Source organism: Marmota monax, unplaced genomic scaffold, assembly GCF_021218885.2.
Source record: "Marmota monax isolate L192 unplaced genomic scaffold, Marmota_monax_Labrador192_F-V1.1 WCK01_AAM20220418_F8-fsc00012, whole genome shotgun sequence".
NCBI lineage: Eukaryota > Metazoa > Chordata > Mammalia > Rodentia > Sciuridae > Marmota > Marmota monax.
This window is the reverse complement of record NW_026695227.1, coordinates 9,373,361-9,386,952: the sequence shown is the minus strand read 5'-3', so window position 1 is coordinate 9,386,952 and position 13,592 is coordinate 9,373,361.

Genomic DNA, 13,592 nt, shown 5'->3' with positions numbered 1-13,592 from the left:
CTTGGTCAAAAAGAATAATGGGGTTGACCCACACAGAAATGCTGCACCTCTCCCACTGTTGCTGCAGGGCCAGGGGAGGCAGGGCTTTCTTGGCAGGTCAGAGGTTCAAAGGCAGCTGTTGTCGTCTCTGATGTTCTATATGCGCAGCACTGGTGTTTATTAGTGTAACAGCGTTAATAGAAACAGCACAACAGAAAAATAGCTCCCAGAGAGAGATACCAAATTCTTTCAGAGTCTGAGGAAATTGCTTAATAAGCTACGATTTGCTATCTGATAACTGAGATAACAAATAAGTTTTGGCAAGAATCTAAGAACCAGGAATCTATTACTTAGGCCTCAATCATATCTACTTATCAAATAATAGTAGAAGACAGCAAACTCATTTCTGATTCATAAGACTGGTAGCATAAGAGCTCAATAAGAAAAATCCTAAGAACAGAAAGAAAGAGAGAGAGAGAGAGAGAGAGAGAGAGAGAGAGAGAGAGAGAGAGAGAGAGAGAGAGAATGAGAATAGAAAGAAAGAAAAGCTTTCCAGGTAAACAAAATCTAAGGGCATTTGTTACCACTAGAAATGCTCTATAATAAATGCTAAGGGAGTCCTTCAAATTGAAACAAACAGATGGTACACAGAAATTCAAAGCCATACAAAAACATAGGTTCTCCAGTAAAGCTAAATACATGAACTAATATAATATATTATAGTATGGCCAACTTGGTACATATAATTTAAATGAAAAAAAAAATCCTGTAAGTCTATGTTAATGGATATGCACTATAAAAAGGTGTATTTTATGATGTCAATAACACAAGGTGGAGGTGAAGTTGTAAAGGAGGTGGTTTTTATGCAGTTTGTTTCAGTTTAAAGTAAAATGTGTAAATTGAAGATGTTTTATGTAAATGAAAAAGTAAAATTACATATAAGAGGTTGTGAGGGGAATGGGAAAATAAACAAGGAGAGAAATGAATTACAGTAGATGGGGTAGAGAGAGAAGATGGGAGGGGAGGGGAGGGGGGATAGTAGAGGATAGGAAAGGTAGCAGAGTACAACAGTTACTAATAGGGCATTATGTAAAAATGTGGATGTGTAACCGATGTGATTCTGCAATCTGTATTTGGGGTAAAATTGGGAGTTCATAACCAACTTGAATCTAATGTATGAAATATGATATGTCAAGAGCTTTGTAATGTTTTGAACAACCAATAAAAAAAGAAAAAGTAATGACTAATGAAATTCCCATAAAATATACATGAAAGGAAATGAAAAAGGAATCAAAGCATGACACACACACACACACACACACACACACACACACACACACTTCAATGAAATATAAAGGAAGCCACCAAGAGAAGAAAATCTCTCCTTTTTTAAAAAAAAAAAATATATTTATTTTTTAGTTATAAGCAGACAATATCTTTATTTTATTTTTATATGGTGCTGAGGATTGAACCTAGTACCTCATGCATGCTAGGCAAGCACTCTACCTCTGAGCCACAACCCCAGCCCAAAGGCTCTCCTTTCTTATTTCCAAAAAGATTTAAGACACAGGAAACAATCAACATAATAGCACTAGTAAGTCCTTCCTTATCAGTAATTCCTTTAAATATAAATGAATTAAAATTTCCAACCAGGAGACATAGATTGGATGAATGTATTTTTAAAAAACCCACATGTTCCCTCAAGAGATTCACTTTAGACCTAAGGATATACAAAGGCTGGAAATTAAATGAGGGAAAGAGATATTCTATACAAATAGTTGCAGAAAGTGAGAAAGGGTAACTATCTAGCAAAATAGATGCTAAGTCAAAACCTGTCAAAAAAAGAAAAAAAAAGGATACTAAATAATGATAAAAGGGTTAGTTCACCAAAGAGCTATAACAACTGTAAATAGTTATGCATCTAACCTAAGAGCTCCTAAATATATGAAGAAAATTTTGACAGCATTGAAGGGAAAATAAATGGCAATGCAATAATTACAGGGAATTTTAATATTCCACTTTGAAGTATACAAAAGATCAATAAGGAAATTTCAGAAGACTTGAACAACACTGTGAACCAGTTAAAACAAACAGACACATATGGAACACTCTACCCAACAACAAGAGAATATATATTTTTCTTAAGTGTACATGATATATTGTCCAGGACAGACTACATGTTAGACCACTAAACAAGTCTCAACAAATTCAAGAAAACTTAAATAATTCAATTCAAAGTATGTTTTCCAATCACAGTAGAATGAAAGTAGAAATCAACAGAATAAAAAATTGAAAATGCATAAATACCTGAAAAAAATACAACAAACACATAAATAACCAATAAACAAAGAACTAGTCACAAGGGAAATTAAAAAATATCTTGATAGAAATGAAAATGAAAATACAACATACCTAAACTTATGGGATACAGTAAAAGCAGTGCTAAAAGGGAAGTTTGTACCTATAAACTGTACATTAAAAAAAAGAAGAAGAAGAAGAAGGATTTGAAACCAATGACCTAATGCAAGAAAATACAAAAAGAAGGACCAGGATGCTGGAGCTACCATCATGGCTAGGAGCTGATGGAATTCTTATTTCTCTGTCTGGCAGTTGAGAAGTGTAGGAAAGACGCTCATCTCAGCAGAGAGAGAATAGCATGACAACTCTTCCAAATATAACATCTAAATGTATGGTCTCAAACAAATACTATTATTCTCATAGTTTAAATTCCATATTATTAGAAACCTTGGGCTGGGAGTGTATGTAGCTCACTGTAAATGCTTGCCTAGCATGTGTAAGACCTGAGTTCAGTTCCTCACACTGAAAAAAAAAAGCCTTATACTACCGTAGCTAACTGGATGTATCAAGTTGTCATTGGTGCCCTGCTCAGATTCCCTTAACTGAGAACAGGTACCTATTCTCACCAACTGGGAGTTGCTGCTGAAAGCTTGTAGCTAAACCTCCCTCCACCACCTCCAGAACTGCCACAGGCCCCCGGGATCTACCTTGTATGAAAATGCCTGAGCAGGTACAATATCCCTCCATAATGGTGCCTTTGGCAGATGATTGACTAATGCTGGGCTACAAACATCCAGTCCCCTTTCTTCCATTTGGGACAATACTGTGGAAATATTCTATGCCATAGAGCTCCCAATGGATGGGTGATCCAGCCTTTAGTCAACTTTCATCAGTTTTTTTCCTGTACTATGCTTCCTCAGAGTCTTCATAGGTTTCCCTTGAGAGCTCTTCCTCAATGAAAAATTTGCAAAGGAATCCTAGTATCAAGTTTTTTTGTTGTTGTTGTTGTTTTTTTTTTTTTAATTTCCTAGGGAAGCAAATTCAAGATATGGAGAAAATAGACCATTTTATAAGTGGGCCTGAGAGTCTAATTAGCATATAGCTTTTTATATAGAAACATGCATCTCAAATTCAAAAAACCAAATTACATGCATGACATCTCTGCCCCTGCTCTAGTAGTGGGACAGCTCTGGGAGCTCCAGAGCTGGGCGTAACCCTCTGGGAACTGGACAGCCCACCCCCTACCTTATTTGGCAAAGAACATTCCATGGAAAACCTTTGATGTTCCCCCCAAATAAATAAAACAAGCGCAGGCTCCAGCCCTCTCTCTTTCCAGTGTGGAGCTCCATCCTTACCCGCTTTAAAATAATATTTCCTACGTACTGTGGTTTGTTTTGCCGTTTTCTTCTTTTAGCTTTTATTCCACAGCCAGCCTACCTCACGCAGAGGAATCCCAATTCCACCCCCCACGCAGGACGTGGGCGGGACACATTTATGAAAATAATTTTATTTATTCATCTAAGACTAGCTACATATAAAAATACATATTTTAAAAAATAACTCTATAAAATAAACCAGATAAACACACATGCAGAAAAATAACTAGTATTGGGTTATAGTACAATAAAGAATTCAGGGCTATTCTCTTGGTGAAAGCCATAGAAAATTTCTCAAAGTAATGGTGCTTAAAATTATCAGAGTGCTTCCTCCAGATGGAGGCTGAAGGAGGTGAGCTAAAATTTGGGACAACTCTTCTCTTGGGGGAAATTCACCAATTCTGAAGGTACTCCTAAAAAAAAAAAAAAAGGCACTTTCCAAAGTCCCTGGGGATTAAGGGGACAAATAATGTACAACAGAGCCTGCTGAGGGAAAAAAGTCATATTAACCTCCTGGAAGTAAGAATGAACCAAAAATAGAGAGTAAACTTCAAATACTCTGAATATTTGAACCTGAACTTGTAAGATCCTGCAGTACTAGTATCACTAGCCACCTACCTGAAATAAAAGGAGGAAAACCTTATTCTCTGTCCCAAATTATTTGGATGAATAATTTGCAAATGCAAGATGTCAGAATCAGAGCTCTCACTCCACCCTCATGACTTAATCCCCTCCTGAAGTCCACACCTACCTCTCCATCTCCTTAGGGATGACTATTTCAGCATAGGAATTCTGTGAGGACACAAACATGCAGTTCATAACACAGGGTCTGACATACAATAAAAAGTAATCAAGACACCAGAAGACAAAATGACATGAACAAACCAGCAGAAACAACAGTAGAACCAGACCCACAAATGCTCCAGATCACAATTTAAAATAACAGTGCTCATTAGGTTCAAGAAGAGGTGAAAATCAAATATTTAAGCAATAATTAGAAATGAATAGATATGATGGTAGATCAGAACTCAATGGATAGTACAATGAAAAACTGTACTATTACAAGAAAGATCAGAAAGACCAAAAACCTATACTGAAGAACATAGAGAAAAATGGATGGCAAACCTCAAAGAGAAGGTAAAATAACATAAAAGGATAGGGTCACAGTGTCATAAGTAACAATACTTTTACTTGAAGTCCCAGTGAAATAAGAAAGAGAGAAAATAATCCACACAATATTTGAAGAGATAATGGTTGTGAATATCTCAAAATTGACAAAAACATACATTATAGAATCTCCTACAAAACCCAACCTAGAAAAAATAAATTAGCTTCAACTTTCTGAGAATAAATTTCAGAAATTAATTTTTAATTGATTTTATTTTTTATTTATTTATTTTTTTAAACAACTGATATTTTATTTTATTTTTTAATATTTATTTATTTTTTTAGTTCTCGGTGGACACAACATCTTTGTTTGTATGTGGTGCTGAGGATCGAACCCGGGCCGCACGCATGACAGGCGATCGCGCTACCGCTTGAGCCACATCCCCAGCCCCGATTTTATTTTTTAAATACATGAAAGATGCATTACAATTCTTACTATACATATGAAACACAATTTTTCATAACGTTGTATATAAAGTGTGTTCATACCAATTCATGTCTTCATACATGTACTTTGTTTTGGTTTTTTTTTTTGCACTACAATTCTTATTACATGTAAATACCACAATTTTTCATATCTCTGTTTGTATATAAAATATGTTGAAATTTGTGAAATTTAAACATACTTTTAGAAATAGCATCTGGAGCCAGGTATAATTTCTGTAATCAGCCCTGTAATTCCAGCTACTTGGGAGGCTGAGACAGGAGGATGCAAGTATATTGTCAGCCTCAGCAACTTAACAAGACCCTGTCTTAAAAAAAAAAAAAAATGAAAAGAGTTGGGCTGTACTCAGTAATGGAGCACCCCTGGGTCTAATCCCCCCACCCGCCACATACGAACATACGCACGCGCGCGCACACACACACACACACAAACAGAAATAGTAACTGGAGAATAGAAATAATAGAAATGACAGGATTTTCTAAGATTATTTGTAATAACACATTTAGATACAATATAAAAATTAATGGTGATCTTACATGAATTCTGCTTAACTTCAATTCTAAATTATTTATGTATTAACTAAATATCCTTTATATATAAAAACCAGTATAGAAAATATTAGGTAAAACAAAACCAATACAGTTAATGGACTAACTCACATAAGACTCATTACAATACATGAGTTATGATTTATTATTCTCCCTCTTGGTCTTTACTTCTTAAGTAAAATATTTATCAATCTTAAGAAGCTGCTGGAATAATTTTGAATTACCAGAGCCAAGTAGGGTTTTTCAGGCAACAAAGAAGAAACATGGAAGAAATCATCAGATCAAAGTGATTCAAAGTGGAGTATTAAAATTCCCTGTAATTATTGTGTTGTCATTTATTTTCCCCTCAATGCTGTCATAAATGCAGACCAAACTTGCCACCAAAATTCCTTGACTGTGGTATGGGATCAATAGTTACTTATATGCATGCAAAGATAAAGATCATGAAAGTTCCTGGGCTTACATCATGCCTGAAAAAGTCTATTTTAAAAATCTCTATCTAATTTTCAAAAACCACTATTAGAATTATAGAAAGTATAGTTAGGAAGCAGAAAGCTTGAAAGTAGTGCATAAACATTTCAATGGTCATTGAAATGTTTATGCACTAGCATTATTTTCACCTATGGATATTGATTAAACTCCATAATAGGATAGTCTTCAGCCAAGTTTGCTATCCTTACATGACCTATCTTAGCTTTTTTGCCCTCAGCTGAAGTTCTAATCAAGTATCTCATAGTAAAGTAGAAGGATGCTTTATTAAGTGAATTAAAGGAACTGGCTTCCAGAGCTAAATAGGAAAAGAGGCACTAAAGCTGTAATTTTTTTTCTGGGATGTTTACTTCCAAAATTCTAAATACATGTAGTTGTAATTTGGGATTCTTCAACCAGTAGAAATTAGTCCACCACAGTTTGACCATCAAAGCAAATTCCTCTCAGTGAGGTAGGAAATGTTTTCCTCCTCATATCAGATTTGATCATTGCCTCCTTACATCAAATGCCATGGCAATGTTTTCAGCTGAGCCAAGATTTTTTTTCTTAAATTGTGTGTGTGTGTGTGTGTGTTATATTTTTAGTTGTGGATGCACCTTTATTTTTATTTATTTATTTTTATGTGGTACTGAGAATCGAACCCAGTGCCTCACACATGCTAGGCAAGTGCTGTACCACTGAGCCACAACCCCAGCCCTGAGCCAAGATTTTAAAGAATAAAGTACAACAACCTAGAAAGCACACAATTACAACTATAGAAAATTAACAATAAATTTTAATTTGGGTCATCTGGGCACAGTGGAGTATGCCTGTAATACCATCAGCTTGGGAGCCTGAGGCAGGAGGATCTCAAGTTCAAAGCCAGCCTTAGCAACTCAGTGAGACCCTATCTCAAAATAAAAAATAAAAAGGCTAGGGATGTGACTCAGTGGTAAAAAAAAAAAAAAAAAAAACTACTGGGAGTTTATGCTGTAGAAGTGCAATCCACAATTACAAATTGTTCAGAAATTGCCAAGACACACAAAGTTTGTGTGAGATATTTTGAAACTATAGATGCAGGTGCTTCTAAGTGTTCTTGGAGAAATTGGGAAAGGTTTCAGAGGTACATCAGAAAGTTGGGGAGAAGAAAGGCTCAAAATAAAAGATATACATTCTAGTCCATGAGACTAGCTTGTGCAAGTGAATTATAACTCAATGAAAACACAACAGGCCCTAGAAATCACAACATTCAGTGTTGTTGAAGCATAAAAACCAAAAAGGAGGTAGAAAGTGATAGTTTTTAGGTAGGTAGGGATCAGAAAAGGAGAGCTGAGATTTCATCTAATAGACTAGTTATAAAAAAAAATGTTAGGTAGATTTTCTCAAGAACTGAACACTCAGAAAGTGTTTCAAAGTACTACTCAAATTATTTCAATATAGGCCTATTTTGAAAGTCACTTTATCAATTTTTAAAAGGCAAAGGAATATGAAAAGAAATCAGAGGTGGGAATCCAAAAGACTTCTGAAGGCAGCAACTGAATTCTAATAAACAATTTTGTGTGTGTGTGTTGAATCATCTTTAAAGCAGTTGATAACATCCTTTGTTTGGCATGTGTAGTCCTCGTTTCTCTTACAGTTGTCACATCTTGTTTGGCAGCCCAACGTATAGATGACATCTACGTTTGAATGAGTGAGATCTTTACATCTCATAGTTTTTCTTAAATACAGGAAGAAAAAAATAAGAATAGAACTTTCTGGCTTTGGAATTGAGAAATGATAATTGTGAACTCCAAACATTATGCAAAACTGATTTGTGTGCCCTTTAAATAAAAACTGAATTCTTGTTTACCCAGCAGAGGGTCCATTATGTGAGAGTAGCCCAGGCAGTAATCATTACACAGAACCAAAGGGGAGAGATAGCAATTGCTAATTGCCAGATGTTGATTCCAGAGAGACTGCATTTGTTAAAATCTAGTTGATATTAAAATGACACTTGAAACTCTCTAAGCTAATCAGAATATTTTCAAAAATGTCTGTTATAAAATATGACTCCTAGAATGGTTCACACATGATTATTTTGAGAAGTTGTGATTTTTTAAAAAAAGAATGTACATATAAACCTCAAAATTCACTCTGCTATTATTGATGAAAAATGGAAACAAGAACAACTGTACCACATGGAAGATTGTCTAGACAAGAATGTTTGGGGTTATGACTGAAATAATTTATTATTTGCTAAGAGTCAACAGTGTACTTAGTGTTAGTCAAGACAGCCAGAGATGAGAATCCCAGCCATTGGACTCACAATCTAAGCCAGACACACAAACAATGAAACATAAATCACAACAGCTAAGAAAATGGCGTCAGTTTTCACAGGCATGAACTTTGGTGTTGATTTACTTGCTTACCAATAGAAAACATAAGAGGTGCCAGAAATAATCATCATACAGATTGTCAATGCATGTCATTAATCCAGTCCCAGAATCAACTACCTGAATGAATTTTAAAATACAGATTTTTGCCACTTTGCAATCAGGATATTTAGCAGGAGCATTTATAAAACATTTTATTGCATGACATTATAAAAAGCAAATTATATATTTTGTCCCTGCCTTCTTCATGGGCATATATTCATTCTCTTCCATTTTCCGTTTTTTCCTGCCTTCATGATCTTGCTCTTGTTTAATGAAGAGGAATAGTAAGCCAGTAAGATTAATTTCAACTTTTTTCTCTTAAGATAAACTTTTATATGCAATTACATGGACCTAAATGTCACCCTTACTCAGTAAACAAAAACAACCAGCAACCCCGTGTATATTTCTTCTTTTTACCTTCCCAAAGAGTGCTAAACACCTTAGTCAGTAATCAGCTTTCAGATCAAAAACCTACACTAGGCTACAATTCCCACATGCTTAGTGTCTGCCCTGCTATAGAAGTTAGATGGTATTTAGGCTTTGGCCAACATAACATCTCTGAAACTTTGTTCTCTCACCTGTAAAATAGAAGTGATACACAAGGTCTTTGTGAGAATTAAATGAGTTAATGTCTAAATTTTATAAAACAGATGACCTTAATAAACATCCAAGACAGGAATTTGTTTAGACTCTACTTAATTCCACGAACACTACTAAGAACTTACTGTGTGTAAGGGACCCCTTCCAGGTAATGGAAATGCAAAAGAAACAGAACAGTGAGTATTATTTTTATCTAATACTATATATATTTAAAGAAAAAAATAATCACATTTCTACATGTATTAGTTTATCATGCTAGAGAAATATAATGAAAAGCAGAGCTAGCAGATGACATATTTTAGAATTGCCCACAGTGAAATCTCAGGGAAATTAAAGTATTCATTTTATTTATATTTTTGGAGAAATGAAATATAAGAATTAAGGAAGAAATCTCCAAAATAGCACATCTTCATTTAGGAGTCGCTCAACCAAAAGTGTCCCTGTTGAGCAGGAGTGGATGCAGATTTGGATGAGCACTTTGCAGTGAGTTATGGAAACCCATGAAGGTGATGTCCCTCTTCCCCAAGTAACTGCAAATGTGCAGCCAACAAGTTCATGTCCTGACAATGTAATGTGGGCACATGCATGCAGTGAAAATAAGGTCCTAGGAAAATCATAGTCTATAAAGGTGCTCCTAGGTAGGCGCAGTGGTGTACCCTTATAATCCCAGGTTCTTGGGAGGTTGGCTCAAGGAAATCCTAGGCAATTTAGTGAGACCCTATCTCAAAAAAAAAAAAAAAAAAAGGAAAGAAAGTTCAGTGGCATAGCACTTGCCTAACATGCACAAAGCCCTGGATTTCATCCACAATAACACACACACACACACACACACACACACACGCTGCTGCTGACCTGGCTTTACACACCGAAAGCTCTAGTATCAAGACAACAAGGGTCATAAATAGGACTCACATAGCTCAGACACACAGAAGAATCCCTGCACAGGTTCTTTAACACTAGAATTTTAAATACCAAGACATTTGCTTAGAGTCTACTTAATTTCATTCCTTTTTTTTTTTTTTTGGTGCTGGGATTGAACCCAGGGCCTTGTGCATGCAAGGGCAAGGCAAGCACTCTACCAACTGAGCTATATCCCCAACAAATATTTATTGGGAACTTATCACATGCCAGGGACTCTTCCAGCTACTGGAGAAAGAACTGAAACAGAACAGGAAAAAGAATAAAAACAAATAAGACAAATACTCTTACAATGTTTACCTTCTTGTTCGAGAACATAGAAAATAAACAGCACAAATAAGTAAATCACCTTGCATTCAAAAGTGGTGTGAGCTATGGAATTTAGAGCAGGAAAAAAGATGGGAATGGGCTAAGGGAGTGACTGGTGTAATTCTAAAGGTCCAGGTCAGAAAAGGCCTCACTGAGAATGTGGTATTTAAATAAAATACTTGAAGGAGTAAAGACTTAAAGCACCAAGTCATTCATACATCTAAGACCACACATTCTAAGCAGAGGAAAGAACAAGTTCAAATTGTCTAGAACAGTGCCTGACACACAAAACATGTCTAACAATGTTTATTCAATAAAAAGAAAATTGAGTTGGGCTAAGCAAGACAAGGTGGGGTTGGGGGTGTGATTTGGTGCAGAAGGCCATTTTTTCCCCTTTAGAAGGTGCTATGGTTCTTCAACACCAAGTGCCATCATGGCCACTCATAGTCACTGTGGTATTTACTTGCAATGGAGCGTCTGGTCTGTGGTCCTGTCTTGTCTCTCAGCATAGCTGTGACATTGCTCTCTTCAGTACCAAATCATTGGCTCTTTACTGCCTCATGTGCTCCCCAACTCCTAGAAAGGAGCTCCTGGGGTTCTCCCCAAGGCCAAGGGCTCAGATTCATTGCATTCCTGCTGTGTATGAGTAAGCTTTCCATGACTATGAAAAAATATCTGGAAAAATCAACTAAAAAGGAGGAAAGATTTATTTTGTATCACTTGGCCCTGTTGCTTTTGGGCCTATGGCAAGGCAGCACATCATGGCGGAAGGGCATGGCAGAGGAAAGCTGCTGATCCCACCGTGGCTAAGAAGCAGAGAGAGAGAAAGGGAGGAAGGGACAAAGTTCTAATATTTCTTCAAGGGCCTGTCCTCAATAACCTAATTTCCTCTAACCTCCTAATGGTTCCATAGCCTCCCAATAGAGTCATCATCTGGGGACCATTCCTAGGGGATATTTAAGATTGAAACCATAATATGCCAGTCACTTGCTTTCAACCTCAGTTTCAGGTTCCTCAACTCACATCTCTTCTCCATGATCCACAGTAATGGTGCTACCATTTTATAATGGCAACTGGTACAAATCAGTCAATGTGACCAGGGCAAAACAGCACTTATCTTTTCATCATAACAAGCTAAAGTTATAAAGCAGACTGTACAGTCAATTAAGTGAATCAAATAAGAAGATGGAGAAAGTTGTTTATAACTATGTAAGAAAACCCTTATCTTTCACACTGTTAAAGAAAATAATTTTAGGCCCCAACTTCCTTAACAAAACTCCTAAAGTGCAAGAAATAAAATCAATAATTAATAAATGGGATGGATTCAAAGTAAAAAAGCTCCTTCTCTGCAAAAGAAACAATCAATTAGGTGAAGACAGAGCCAAAAATTTGGGGAGCAAACTTTTGCCACACACACAACAGATACAGCACTAATCTCCAGGATATATAAAGAATTCAAAAAACTTAACACCAGAAAAAAAAAAAGAAAGAAACAACCCAATCAATAAATGGGCTAAGGAGCCGAACAGACACTTCTCAGAAGAAGATATGCAATCAATCAACAAATATATGAAAAAATGTTCAACATCTCTAGTAATTAGAGAAATGAAAAGCAAAACTACTCTAAGATTTCATTTCACATTGGTATGGCAGTTATCAAGAATACAAACAATAATAAGTGTTGGTGAGGATGTTGGGAGAAAGGCACACTCAAACATTACTGGTGGGACTGGAAATTGGTTCAGCCACTTTGGAAAGCAATATGGAGATTTCTTGGAAAACTTGGAATGGAACTACCATTTGACCCAGCTGTCCCACTCCTCTGTCTATACTCCAAAGGCTTAAAATCAGCATACTATAGTAATGAAGCCATATCAATGTTTGTAGCAGCTCAATTCACAATAGCTAAACTATAGAAGCAACATAGATGCCCTTCAGTAAATGGATAAGGAAAGTGTGGTATATATACACAATGAAATATTATTCAGCATTAAAAGAGAATAAAATTATGGCATTTGCAGGTAAATGGATGGAGTTTGAGAATACCATGCTAAGTGAAGTAAGACAATCCCCAAAAAAACAAAGACTGGATGTTCTCTCTGACAAGTGGATGCTGATCCATAATTGGGGGGAGGTGGGATGGAGCGGGGCATGGAAAAAAATGGAGTACATTGATTGGGTATGGGGGCAGGAAAGATGGTGGAATGAGATGGACATTTTTACCCTAGGTATATGTATGACAGCACATATGATGCAAAGCTACATTGTATATAATCAGAGAAATGAAAAGTTGTCCTGCAGTTGTGTACAATGAATCAAAATGCATCCTGCTGTCATATATACCTAATTAAAATAAAGAAAGAATGTAATTCATGGAATATCTCAACCATTTACTGCATGCACATTACCATACTATACATAAATCTCTTTTACTTATTGCAACTCCTCCTGAGTTTTAGTTCATTTTCATGGGCTCATGTGAATGTTCAAGTCTGTAGAGTTTGGAAGAGAGACAGGCTAAAACTAGACTGGAAAGAATTTGCCAGCATATACAACTATAATAATTTAAGAGACTGCCACAAATTGTGGATCAGTCTACATTTGAGAACTGTATCTCATCAGGGTTGTTTCTAACAGCCATCCTGAAGACACTTCTCACTTCCCTTCTCTGGGACAGATCTCAATGACTAAAGTCCAAGTCTCTCATTTATAGAGTACCTGCTAAAGGAAGCCCCTGAAGGAAGGGTGTCATCTATGGTGCCTCATCTAAAATCACCAGTAATCTGGGAAAAAAGGTCATATTATTGTCTTTGTTTACACTTAGGAAAAGTAAAATTCAGATAGGTAAGTTCTTCAAGGTCACATAGCTTATAACTGCCAAACACAGGACAAAATTGTAGGGCATTAGTATCCATGAGTTTGAGATTTTCACTATATTTGCTCCATGCTCAAATAGTTAAACGGGACTCAGGCAGGACAATGGTCAAAACAGATTGAGAATTGAAAAAGTCTTCCCAAGGCCCTGCTGGAGGCAGTCACTGGTCTTCCTCCCTCTCCAGAACAGGATTGA